The sequence below is a fragment of the Crocuta crocuta genome, unplaced genomic scaffold (assembly GCF_008692635.1).
Source record: "Crocuta crocuta isolate KB4526 unplaced genomic scaffold, BGI_CrCroc_1.0 scaffold89, whole genome shotgun sequence".
In the NCBI taxonomy this organism is placed as follows: domain Eukaryota; kingdom Metazoa; phylum Chordata; class Mammalia; order Carnivora; family Hyaenidae; genus Crocuta; species Crocuta crocuta.
In genome coordinates this window covers 6,317,894-6,331,949 of record NW_027551559.1, presented here as the reverse complement: position 1 = coordinate 6,331,949, position 14,056 = coordinate 6,317,894, and the positions used below count along the sequence as shown (strand labels likewise).

Sequence of the window (14,056 nt, the reverse complement as noted above, 5' to 3'; positions counted from 1 at the left end):
TTTGACCAAGAAGATGATCTCTGTCTTCTTGGCTTTTACATGATCGGGTGAGCTGAGCCTTTCGAACACTAACCCTAAGTACTTGCCATTCCGAATCAATTTTCCAGCTTTGGGGGGTATTTTTTCTAGGGACAGATGTATCAGTGTTTCTTTTATGTATACATGGAGAAAGAGTTTTAATTCTTCCAAAACACACACAGAAACCCAGTCATTGTACAGGGAAATTGGCTTTATTATTTCAGACAATATTTCAGTGCCCTCAGTGGGTAGAAGGACGTCAATGGGGGCAAACTCAATCCTTCACCCTTTTCTTGGGAGGTGAAGGCTGGAGAAGGCAGATAAATATGTCTGGCCTCTCCTTTAAGGGTCAGGAAATACTGTGGATACCTCCTCTGGTCCCACAATTCTGGGAGTAGAGCTCTTAGGAATTGGAGGAGCGGTATCTAAAGATACACCTTCCTGTGAATTTCTGCGCCTGGAGGAAAATCTTCCTTGGCAGGTGTTTGTAATTGCAACCAGTATTTCACTAAGTCCTTTCAGTTATAATTTAACTATGGTATAAACAAAAGATGAGGAAAAACCGTCATTTTCTGCAGGAAAGGTGGTTGCAATTTAGAAGGCTGACAAGGAAGGATTTGGAAGCATCCTTGGAATATTAAATATACACAATTAAATATACGCACAGCACCTAGTCTTCTGCATTTAAAAAAGGGCAGCGAATGTAGTGGCTAGGAGCATCTGTCTGCACTGGCCTTTTGGCTTTGTGCCTCTCCCTTGCTGTGACCGTTGGCAAATCGTTCACCCTCTCTGTGCCTCCGTTTTCTTGTTTATAAAATAAAATGTACCTGCCTTCTAAGGCGATGGTCCAGATTAGCGCATGGATGTGGTCAGAGTAATGCCTGGCCCAGAACGTGCCCCCAGAAGCTCCAGTCAGTAGCCAGTCTTCTGTGGTTGCGTTTCCATTGTTGCCATGGAAGAACATGTCACATCGCATTAGAGCTGGAAGGTGCTCAGTCAGGATGAGGACCCTGAGACCCAAGGAGGTGAGCTCATTTCTTCCAGGCCCCACAGGTGCTGTGCTGGGGCCAGATGCAGGGCGTTTGACTTTTCCTGGGGACCTTTCCGGGAAATCACTGCAGATCGGGAATTCCTCGCTCTGGTCTGGGGACAGTCACAGTTTTTCTGTTGAAATTTCCTACTGATGTGAATGTCCTCAACCTTCACTTTCTGGAACGGAGTTACACGTCAACTCTTTTCTCTTTTGATGTTAAAACAAATGTTGGTAGAGCTGCTTTCTGACGTTGAGCTCATTGGGGTGGGCATCATTGATTTTCATTATGTCGAATATTCCCACTATCTTCTTCCCCATTAGGCAGAGGACCCACTTGTGGCTGTGCTTTTGTTGTCTGAGAAATCCCTGGAATAAAGAGTGTGGCATGTAAAATCATTCCTATGGAACTATTTGCGAAATTTCATTGAGTCTTACTGCTGTTTTTAAACCATTCTATTTAAAAGGTAGTAACACTGTGAGAGCTGATCTATTGCTCTGTTCAAGGTGTTTTATGGTGGTATTAATCACTTTGATATGTTGATCAGTAATTGCTAGTGATAGTCTACACTAGGTGTCTGTGACTAACCCGCTGATACCGTAGTCCTTTCCATAACTTGGTATTGTCATTGGCACAATTTGGTGGACTTTATTCAAGCTTCTCCTCCTTCCTGAGCACCTGCTAGGGCCACCCCTGGAACTGACGACCTCCAGGTGGTTCTTCTCCCTGAAGTAGCTCATCTCTGACACACTTAGGTCATCCTTCAATTACCATTCCCTCCCTAGGATGATCTGTGAGCCTGGACCCCGAGAGCCGAGAGCATATGCATCTGGCCCTCTCCAGCCACACAGTGTTCCTGAGTAGCTGCCCTTACCTGGCTGGAAGCCTCCTCTTCTCTGAGCTGCATATTCAGCAGCTTAAACAGGCTGGCCTTTGCTGCACATTCCTTTCCGTATTGGTTTCTGCCCCTGACGCCTGCAAGGCTCTTGAACCTTGTGAAGCCGTTGTCACTACTACATTACTGTCATCTGATGTTCAGAATAGTGTTGTGGGCCTGTCTTGTCTCCTCGACAAACGGGGAAGAAACAGAGAGCTCCGGGTATTTAACACAGCACTAGCCCCGGCACAGGTGTGCAATTAACACGTGTGTAATTTATGGTGGAGGTGGGCTTTCCTTAGCAGCTGGCCTTCCCATAGGTAGCCTACTGGTTAACAGTGACAGAACTTTGCTGATAGCCCTGGATCGGGATCTGCTTTGCACTTAGTGTGTGTTCCTGACAAATGAATTTGTCTGCCATAGCCTCAGCTACCACTTCGTCTGTGAAATAACACACATAGCGCAACCGGGCTCGGGGAGCTCTGTTGGGAATTAAGAAGGACAGATCATATGAACATTGAGCATAGTGCCAGGTACACACTGCCCCCAAGACCAGCAATGACCTCACTGTTACTAGTATATTTGTACCACAGGGGGTTTTCTGTGTCAAGATATCCTATAGATGAAAAGTATTTCTGGTTGGAAACTAAATGGGTAATAAGATTTTTAAATCTGGGCATGAAAGAGCAGAGGATATGTTTCTATTTATATGAAAAATGTTGTGCATAAACTTGAGTTATTAAAGAAAAAAGATAGATGGAGATGCAAAGATAGTTTAATTAAAAGTCACATTTTGACAGAAGCGTTTTATTTTCTGGTCCTAAAATTCATGCCAAACTGATATTCCTATTGCCTTTCATATTTCTTGATTTTGTTGGTTTTGGATAATGGTATATAACATCACCAAGAGTAAGATATTTACAGTGTGATTTCTTGGTATCAAATCAGGAAATTGACGGACCCCTGGAAAGTCTGGCTCGCAACCGCCAGGTGCGTTTGGGAGGAGAGGGGAGTGTTGGGTCGGCTCACACATGCATCCGTTTGACCAAATTGAGGTGTGGCTAACATTGCTTTGATGCCCTCTTTGTATAAGGACATAATAAAAATAATCACAAGGAAGGGGAAAAGAAGCTTCGAAGAAAAACTTCATGGGTCCAACTGTTCCTGGTAATGTGATAAATATTTTTTTTTTGTTCCTTCTTTTTACTTGGGCTTATACTTCTGACCTAGAAGCCATAGTCAGCGAGAGAGTGACAAAAACAGTAATGGGAACCTTTACCTGCAAAACCATCATGAGTAACTTTGCCAACTACTTTTCTGACTTTGCCCCAGTTTCTAGAATGATGGTGCCAAGACAGAATAAGGATACAGGCCTGGGTTAGGCTATGAGAGATAACTAAGGCCAGTTATATCTTAGAAGCCAGACAAATCATTTTTAAAAACCTTGGTGCTTGAAATGGAAATTTTCAATTATTAACACAATTAAAATACGTTGAATGAATAATTTGTTATATTTGAGGCATACAGACATAAGGTATGATAGCTTCTTTTGATTTCTTTTTGTTCGTTTATTTTTGAGAGAGAAAGTGACAGAGCATGAGTTGGGGAGGGGCCGAGAGAGAGGGAGACACAGAATCCGAAGCAGGCTCCAGGTTCTGAGCTGTCAGCACAGAGCCCGACGTGCGTCTCGAAATCATAAACCACCAGATCATGACCGGAGCAGAAGTCAGACGCTTAACCGACTGGGCCCCTCAGGTGCCCCAGTAGCTCCCTTTTAGAACACTGAAATTATTGAGATTTCTCAAGATGGCTATTTCCTGTGAGAATCCTCTGGATACATCAAGTCTCTGTGGTCCACCACTTAGAGGAGGTTCCTGGTGGGGAAGGTGGTGGATCAGTTACTTTTGGAATGAAGGGCCATGATTGGAAGGTCTTAGAAGTAGAACTTCTACCTATTCCACTAATGTCCTTCACCGTCCCCTGGACAGCAAGATGTTTGGATGTTACAGCTAGAATGAGCCAGAGCTCAAAGGTGCTGGCTCTCATTGCTACATTCTTATCCCCAAGTCTGAATTTGTATGTGTGTGTGTGTGTGTGTGTGTTTTAAATGTCCTGTATTATCATTTATTTTTCTAATTTTACTTTTCATTTTATTTTTTAAGTTTATTCGTTTACTGAGAGAGAGAAGAAGCAGGGGAGGGGTAGACGGAGAGCGGGACAGAAGATCCAAAGCAGGCTTTGTGCTGACAGCAGAGTCCGATGTGAGGCTTGAACTCAAAACTGTGAGTTCATGACCTGAGCTGAAGGTGCACACTTAACCGAATGAGCCACCCTGGTGCCCCTCATTTGATTTTAGAGAGAGAGCACAAGTAGGGGAGAGGGACAGAGGGAGAGAGAGAATGTTAAGCACACTTGAGTGTGGAGCCCGACATGGGGCTCTGTTGCATGACTCTGAGATCATGACCTGAGTTGAAATCAAGAGTTGGAAGCTCAACCCATAGAGCCACCCAGTCACCCCTCTTTTTTTTAAAGCTGTGTAAAAAAAATCAAGGGCAGAGTAGGTAAGATTTCAAGCTACTAGTGATCTGTGGACATCATAAAGGAAACAGCATTTTATTTATTTACTTATTTATTTTTTAATGTTTTATTTATTTCTAGGAGAAAGAGAGACAGCGTGAGCAGGGAGGGCCAGAGAGAGAGGGAGTCACAGACTGAAACAGGCTCCAGGCTCTGAGCTGGCAGTCAGCACAGAGCCTGACACGGGGCTCGAACCCACGAACCGCGAGATCATGACCCAAGCGAAAGTTGGATGCTCAACCGACTAGGCCACCCAGACGCCCCAACAACATTTTAGACTAGTTCGTTACTAGAACCAATAATGATGTTAAAAATTCAGAGGTGAATACAAATGAAAGAGATAATAGTTTCAGATACGTGGTGGGTCAGATGTCTAATCCTTTCCCGTCATCAGCTTGTAGTTAATGCAAATATTTAACAGTCATGTTCTTCACACTCAGACTTTAGGTATACAGAATGGGATTTATCATTTGACTAATTTGATTCATCTTTGATTTTTAAGCACAATTCTCATTGATCTCTGACTTCCATATTTGTTTATGATAAAGTAAGCACACATGAACCTAGTCCAAACTAGAATGGTCTGTATGGCACTCCTGTCCCAATCCCCTGCCGAGCCTCAGACGTAAACCTTATATTACGCTTTTTTAAAATGTTTTATTTATTTCTGAGAGAGAGACAGCATGAGCAGGGGAGGGTCAGAGAGAGAGGGAGATACAGAATCTGGAACAGGCTCCAGGCTCTGAGCTGTCAGCACAGAGCCTGATGCGGGGCTCGAACCCACGAACTGTAAGATAGTGACCTGAGCTGAAGTCGGACACTCAACCGACTGAGCCACCCAGGCGCCCCTATACTACACTTTTTGTTATCATTCTTTTGCTTTTCTTTTTAATCATTTTATCATTATATGTATATGCATCTGTATATATTATTAGAGGTGTATGGTGTGAGGTAGTGATTGAGATCATTTACATTTTTTTCTTTGTGGCGAATGAAATTTTCCTAATCACTTCCAGTTGTTTCTTTCCCCACATCTGTCATATATCAAAGTTCCATACGTGAGTGGTTCGTCATGGGTTCTCTATTCTGTTCCATTGGTTAAGGTTTGTTTTGTTTTTACCCTTGTATCCCTGCACATACACACACCCACTATAATTGGTAAAGCTTTATAATAAGTATTTAGATTAAACAGGTAGCATTCAGTTTAATCAAGAAACCTCAAAAGTTTCTTGACCTTTTATCTTCTCTATAAACTTTATAGTCACCTTGTGTCAACCTCTGTATGAAAAAAACTCAACTGGGGTTTTGTTAGTGTCACCTTGAATCTTGTGATTCATTGACTGATGAGATAGTTTACGATATTAAACTTTTCTATCCATGAACACTGGAGTATCTCTCCATTCACGTGTGTGCTTTTGTGAAATTTCATGGTTTCGTATATGTTGTCTTACTCTTTCTATAACTAAGAACTGAAATGTAGACTGTCAGGTTTCCTACATAGAGAATCTTAACACCTGAAATAAAAAGACTTTTATTTTTCTCTTTTCTAGTATGAAGGTCTTAAGTTTCTATTTCTTATATTATTGTGCTGGCTAAGAATTATAATATTGTATTGACAGAATTGGTGATTGTGAATACTCTTGCCTTTGTCTTAGTTTTAAAGAGCGTTCCTTCATAATTTATTGCGGAGGATATTAGTTTTGTAGATTTCCTTTGAGATTCCTTTCTGTTATACTTTACACAAAACACTAAAATGTGTTTGGGTGTTGAATTTTACTAAGTTGAAGCGATTATGTATGCTTTTTAAGTTGTTTTTTAATCTTCCAATGTAATGAATGATGAATATTAAACGATTTTCATATTCCTGAGACAAACTCAATTTTCATGATATCTGTTATAAAATGTTGGGTGTGATGTGCCAACAGTTTAAGAGTTTTATAGCATATGTTTTTTGGTGATGTGAATTTGAAGTATTCTTTTATCAGACTAACTTCCTTTTCTGACTTCTTCCCGTCCTGTCCCATCCCGTCCCTTCCCTTCCCTTCCGTTCCCTTCCCTTCCCTTCCCCCACACCCAATGTGGGGCTTGAACTCATGACCCTGAGATCAAGAGTCACATGCTCTACCAACTGAGCCAGCCAGGCACCCCTCCTTTTTTTTTTTTTTTTTAAGTTAAAGTTTTGCTAGTCTTATAAAATAAATCAGAGAGCATGCCCTCTTTTTCAGTTTTCCATAAGATTTTAAGGTTTGTGGTATGTTGGGAAGAGTTGATAGAATTTGCCTGGAAAACCCCCTGGCTTTGTTGCTTTCTTTATAGGAAGACTTAAAAACTTCCATTTCAGGATCTTTGATATTTAAAGGATTGTCAGTATTTCTTTTTTTAAATGTTTATTTATTTTTGAGAGTGAGAGAGACAAAGTGTGAGTGGGTGAAATGTAGAGAGGAGAATCTGAAGCAGGCTCCAGGCTCTGAACCGTCAGCACAGAGGCCAATGTGGGGCTCGAACTCATGAGCTGTGTAATCATGACCCGAGCCAAAGTCGGATGCTTAACAGACTGAGCCACCCAGGTGCCCCAATATACTTAGTATTTCAAATTGTATTTCTTGAGTCCGTTTTAATAAGATATTTCAAGGAATGTTTGCCTTTCATCCAAAGTCTCATATTTAATGGGATGTATTGATAATACTTGTCTCATATTAACAGTTTACATGTATTCTGTCTTTGGTTTTTATTTATAGTATTATAGTTTTCCTTGACCTTTTAAAAATCTTGTCAGATGTCTGTTTTGTTTTAACTTTTCCAAGAGCTTTCTTTTGTCTCTGTTGGTCTTCAAGGGAAGGACAACATGAGCAATGGTAAATCTCCAGGAAGCCAGTCCCAGCGTCCCTGGCTCTGATGCTGAGAATTGAGTCATCTTTTGACCCAGACCCTTGCCCTGGAAATAGTCCCTGTCTTCTGTTTACTGTGACCTCTGAACCTTTTATTCAGGGCATTCTTCCTTGCTGGTCACCTTTTTGAACACATCTGGGGAATATTCCCCACTTGGGGACTGAGAAGTTTCCTGAGCCCATTTCCCATCATAGAAAACCCGGGATTCCCTTCTAGTCTCTAGCAGCCGTAGTGCAGGCTGGTATTGCTTTTGGAATCCCAAATTGCTCAAAACTTACTCAACTTCTTTCCTATTTAGTGTCAGTCATCTGCAGGTGTCCGTGGTCATGATAGTGCTTTTGAAGACCTGCTTGGTAGATTTGCTCTTATTTCTCTGCCTTCTCACCCTATGTCTCTTTCTCTCCCTCTTATGTCTCTTGCTCACTGCCCACTCCTTCTCTGTCTCTCTTTGAGCCTGTTTGAGTAGCACACTCTCTGGTCCTCTTTTCTATGAGGCATTTTGTCCAGTTGAAAGGATTTTCTGACCCATGCTCTTTCTTGGACTTCACTCTGACACGCCCTAACCCATCATTGAAAAATGGTCTTGATTTTCCCCCAGGGGGCTATATATTAATCCCTTCTCACCCTAGAACCCAAGTTGAACCATTTACTGGTTGAAGCTGAGAAGCATTTCAGTTTTGAGAGATCCGTAGCTTCTGGAATGTGTTGCTTCTGCCTTATTCTTCCTTATAGCCAACCTGTTACTTCCTGGTCTGTTATGGGCCTCATGATACCTTAGCAGGTGGCAGAGGGCAGCAGACCTGTGCTTGTCACATTTTGTGTGATGACCTCTTCTGCAGTACGGTCAACAGACTCTGGCCCCCTNGATCCATAGCTTCTGGAATGTGTTGCTTCTGCCTTATTCTTCCTTATAGCCAACCTGTTACTTCCTGATCTGTTATGGGCCTCATGATACCTTAGCAGATGGCAGCCGAGAGCAGCAAACCTGTGCTTGTCACATTTTGTGTGATGACCTCTTCTGGAGTACGGTCAACAGACTCTGGCCCCCGTCTATGTTTTTAAATAAAGTTTTGTTGAATATAGCCTGACCATCACTCGCATATGATCCATAGCTCTGTTGAAGGTACATCAGCAGAGTTAAATAGTGTGACTGAGACTGTATGGCCTAATTAAAGCCTGTAAAATACTGACGATCTAGCTCTTTCTGCAAATGGTTCACTGAGCCCTGCTCTGGACTTAGAATTCTATTAAGGCATCTTTTCCCCTCCAAAGAAAAATACCAGTTTTCGTTTTCAGTAAAGATGTGATAGGTTGTGACGTGTTAACAAGCAAACCTCAAATTTGGCCTAACGTACCTGAGGTTTAGTTCACGCGCACACATCCTGGCCAGGAGGGAGGTTCTGCTCAGGTTAGTTACTCTGAGGGCTGGTGTCTCCCCCGTGACAGGTGCTTTTGTCATCATTGTGTCATAGAAGGGGGAAGTGCCGTGTAGCCTCAGACGGGCATTTCCATGGCTCTGCCCAGAGGACCAACCTAGGGTTCTACTCTGGTAGAGCCAAAGCATGGTTACTTCTCACTTCAAAGGTGGTCAGAAAGGGCTTCCCAGAAGGAACCCGGAAGAAAGAAGGTCTCTGACCACTACACCTTCCTTCTGCTTTCTCTGGGTTTCTTTTGTTGTTTGTTTGTTTTGTTTTGTTTTTTTCTAATTTCTGAAGGGGAAAACAAAGTTTATTAGTTTTCAGCCTCTTTTTTTTGTTTTTTTTGTTTTTTTTAGTGGAAAGCCTGGTGCCCAAAAGGGAGCATTAGGGAATCAGCAGGGAAGTCGCTAACCAGTTGGAGGTGCAGGAAGATCTAGGACCTGAGTGACCTGCATCTGCTGGAGAGAGCATCTCCGGGGGGTTCCTGAGGGCTGTTACCTTGGCCACCTCTGTGGGTGTGCAGCCAGAGGTCTGGTGAGGGGCCACGTTGGGGCTGCATGGGGGACCGTGGGGAGCCAGGGGGTGCTGGGGGCCCGCTGGCTCGTCCACGTGTGTCCCCAACCTTATCTATCCAGCGCACTACCCTTACCAGCGGCTACTTTGTGCCCACCTCCCAAATCTCAGCCAGGCACCTCCTCCGCCCTACTCTTACCTGGGGACATTCAGGGAAGGGGATTCTGGGAAGGAACATCCATCAGTTTGATGACAGAACAATCCAGCATAGTCTGCTGCTTGTTTCCCGGGTCCCGTGCCTACCACTGTTCACCACTTGACTTCCACGTAAAGCAAATAGCACGATCGTACTTCCACCTAATGGGATGCAACTCTTCTTTGTGCAACTGAAAGTATACCAATGCTCTTCCTAAAGGAATATCTCAAGGGTCATTTAATCCACTTTAGTGATGTTCATTTCTCACCTAAGGAGCAGTGTCCTTTAAAAATCACTTATCTTGCATACTTGGGTATAAAGCTATTAATATACTCTTAATACATCTTGTGTTATAGGGAAGAGAAGGAAAAGAATTACTTAATATGCACACACGCACAAATACATTTGTACCGTGCCAGGAGAGAAATATTTTATAACCGCTGCCATTCTCGATTCTCCAGCAGATCTCAGAGATGCCACGGGTGTTCTGACGCCCTTCTGCTGCCCCTCCATGTTCCCTTTGCCCGGTCACATGGCATCGGTGGGTGGGGTGGCATAGTCACCTCACTGGTATTTTGAAAATAGACAATATTGGTTGTTAGACATTTCCATGAGCCTTTATCACAGGATACGGGAGCAGAAGAGACACCACACATCCTACGTTCTGTTGTTCTCTTCCTTTCCCTGCCTGCATCATGTATGAACAACCCAGTTCTCGACGGTGTCTACTCGTCACTCCAACCGGTACTGAAAGCTCTTCTCTACCTGTGGGCACAGTAGCCTGGAGTGCCCAGATAGCATTCTGTGTCTCCAACGTAATGGAAATATCATTGAGTTCCTTGGTGGAGGTGGCCTCCTTTGGAACAGCCTAAATTTACAGGAATGGAGTTAAGGTATTTTGTTAGACGACCATTCATAGGGCAGCCGCTTCTGTTTCCACCCGTCGATTCCCAGACCCATGGATGCTGGTGGCGGCAGAGCCCGTGCTGTGCATCGGTCGCTGTTTCAGAGCATCTCTTTTGCCCTGTAGGGTCTCTCCCAGCCTACAGGGTATGGCCCCTAGGCAGGCACCCTAACCGCCCTTAGGAGTTTATTCCTTCCTTCATTCAAGGAAGCTGCTTCAGGGTGATGAGGAACAGGGCAAGACCAGTGAATTCCAAGAGCATAAGCTCATCGTCACACATCATTTGCTGTAAAATAAATGCTTCTGTCAGAAGCGATGCTCTGTGAAATACCTTGTGAGTGACTGCAGCCTCGAGAAAGCCCGTATATGGTGGTTCGGGGACAGCATGATGGACGGGAAAGCAAACTCCTTTCCAGAGTAGGTTGAATTCAAGTGAAAACACACCTTCTTTCCATTGTAATCAACCTGCCGTAGAGATCTGGCTGGTCCTCCATTGAGTGACACATGTAAGGGGCCCAGAGTTACAGTGCTTCGATTCTCTCCTTTTCGGTGGCCCTAATATATTCTGCAGAACCAGACAGAATCCAGGTGTCTTGGAGCTTTATTTCCTCTGGCAGTAGGTCAGAGGGAACTCTCTCTGAGGACATAGGTACAGATTGAGAGACACAGGGTAGGTGGTGTGATGGAAGCAGAGCCTATGAGAACCTGACATTTGCTCATGCAACTTGTGTCTTCAGGATCTGTCTGAGCCCTGGCTCATGCGGCCCACCTCCATTTGCTGATGGGATGCCGCCGTGCACATCCAGCCTCATGCCTTGGTGGGGGGGGAGGGGGGTCACACAACAGGCCCATCGGCATGGGCACGTTGGATCGCTTGGAGACTTGGTGATGGCCCATGGTCGGCATCCCTTTTGGGTTGGTAATCAGCCAACACCTGTTGCTCAGAAGGAGACTACTTCTTTGCAGAATCACTCAGAATTCTTCATAAAGCACTGGTTTGGGTGGAGAAGTGGGCGCTTTCAGGAAACTATGTGAGGACAAACTTGGGTCGTCCCCTAAGGGGGCCCCCAAGATGGAGGAACTCAATGGACAGATTTCTGGGAATCTGTTCCTTCTGTGTAGCTACTCCCTCTGTGCTTCTGCGGCTAAGAGTCTGCGAGACCACTGTTCCCCAGTGGCCAGAGGTTGTTAGAAGCACTTTCCCAGCTGTTTTTGCAATGGTAAATTCCTGTTTAAAAAATAATTTATTTGTAAATGTTTGCATTTTTGCTGTCATTACAAAATAACAAACCAAAAAACCCCACCTGGTTTCTAGGCGATAGAAGGTTGACTGTTATTTTTTGCTCAATATCTGTCTTGCACTGATGAAATTTTTGCTCTTGTGCTGTTGTTCTTTGTGGGTGAGGCTTCCTTCTCTCTGACCACTCTTAGGACTTTTTCTTCATCTCTGCTCTTTTGCATTTTTACCATCTTGCATTTATGTTTGTACTTCTTTGTGCCTAACTGGCTGGGCTTGAAGATTTGTGGTTTTTCATTGGTACTGGACATGCCCAACTGAACTGTCTTTAGAGATTTAATCTCCTCAAATCTCTTTATTTTTTTATTAAAAATATTTTTAATGTTTTATTTTTGAGAGAGAGAGAGAGAGAGACAGCGTGAGCAGGGGAGGGTCAGAGAGAGAGGGAGACACAGAATCCAAAGACAGGCTCCAGGCTCTGAGCTGGCTGTCAGGACAGCGCCTGACGTGGGGCTCGAACCCACAAACTGTGAGATCATGACCTGAGCTGAAGTCGGACGCTTAACTGACTGAGCCACCCAGGCACCCCTCTTTATTTTGTAACTTGGAAACTCCAGTCAGGCATGTTAATACCTTCTTATTCATCTTAATCTAGTCTCTGTGTCTTAGGTTTTTAAAATAATGTTTATCTCTAACATATTACAAAGGAGTACTTATATTTTGTTGCATTGTACATAAACTCTTTGGTCAATCTTCTGGTTCACTGATTTTCTTTTTAACTATTTCTCATTTTTGTTTCCATATTTTTTTTCTGTTTCAACTGTTGAGATTTAATTTTTTTAATGTTTTATTTATATTAGAGAGAGAGAGAGAGAGAGAATATGAATGGGGGAGGGGCAGAGAGAGAGGAGGACGCAGAATCCATGAAGCAGGCTCCAGGCTCTAAGCTGTTAGCACAGAGCCCGATGCAGGGCTCCAACCCACGAACTGTGAGATTATGACCTCAGCCAAAGTCGGATTCTTAACCGACTGAGCCACCCAGGTGCCCCAAACTGTTGAGCTTTTATTTACATGATTATATTGATCAGTTTTCCAAGTTCCATTTTCTGTGTGTTTGCACCTGATTTCTGTTGCATGGTCATTCTTGAAAGTGCATTCCCTGTTCCTTTAAACATGTCATGTACAGCTGGTCTGTATTGTCTGGCTGTCATTGTCAATGTCTGCAGTCGTTGGGAATCTAAACCCTTTGGTATTTCAGTGGACCCATGTTCTTAGTGATTGGTCATTTTTGGCAATTTTTGTTTCAAGACGTTGATTTTAACTGGTTGGAATACTGCGGTTCTAAGTGGGGAAGCTTTTACCTAAGAACAGCTAGCTTCTCTTTCCAGGATAGCGGGAATGTGTCCCCGTTGAGGCCTACTCCGTCTCCTTTGCCTGCACTCGCAGTCCTTGGATCCACCTGCTGCTGAGACGTCTCCGCCTCTAGACACCCCCATGCACCCGCTGCCTGCAGGCGCACGCTTGTCCCTGCCCCTTCCAGCGGCCCCTGGCTCCTTGCCTTTGTGGGCCCGGCTTCCTGTCTACACGCCCACCTCTGCCAAGGGCTCAGCATTCATATTTTCTGGTTTGTTTGTCTTTTTTAATAGGGCTGGTTAGGGGAGTGGCTTGGAGACCTTGTCTGCTGCTTGTGAGACTGGTGATCCTTCAGGAATACTTTGTATTTGGGGTCCAGTTGTAGAAGGGAAAGTTCTTTAAAGTTTGATGCCTCGTGTGAACCATTGTCCATTAAAACACACTTATCTCATGTCTTTTTTTTTATTCATTTTGAGAGAGAGGGAGAGAGAGAGAGACAGTGCACCCAAGTGGGGGAGGGACAGAGAGAGAGGGAAAGAGAGCATCCTAAGCAGACTCTGTGCAGAGTTTGACACTGGGTTCGATCTCAGTAACTGTGAGACCATGACCTGAGCTGAAATCAAGAGTTGGATGCTTAACTGACCTAGCCACCTAGGTGCCCCTTATGTCTTTATTTCTTAAAATGTGGGTGAGAACGCTAGCCTGTGTAATAGGAACTGAGAATAAGTAAATATGATCAAGACTTTAGGCTGTATTTTTCTGTGAATGAACAAGTCACTGAGTTACAAGTAATGAATGACAAGGTGTAAACAAGTTTCTAACTAGGTGTAAACAGGTGTGCGTTACACATTCCTATAATCTTTGTGCTTATTTAAAAAGTATTTGCATGTAATTGATAATTCATCAGGACAAATTGACAGAGGTTTGGGTGTGGGAAAGCTTTCAGAATTACTTTTGCATTTTACCTTTAGATCTGTGCTGTGATCCATTTTGAGTTACTTTTTGTGAAAAGTCTAAAGTCTGTATCTAGATTTTTTTTCTTC

At 43.6% G+C, this 14,056-nt stretch overlaps 1 long non-coding RNA gene across 1 annotated transcript; it reads right to left on the bottom strand.

Annotated features, from left to right (window-relative positions):
- Window positions 1-208: 208 nt before the first annotated feature.
- LOC144219435 (uncharacterized) lies at window positions 209-8,810 on the bottom strand. The gene is made up of 2 exons (XR_013331417.1): window positions 8,748-8,810; window positions 209-1,417 (listed from the first exon to the last, which is right to left on the bottom strand). It is a non-coding gene; the product is annotated as an uncharacterized LOC144219435 (long non-coding RNA).
- Between the last annotated feature and the right edge of the window lie 5,246 nt (window positions 8,811-14,056).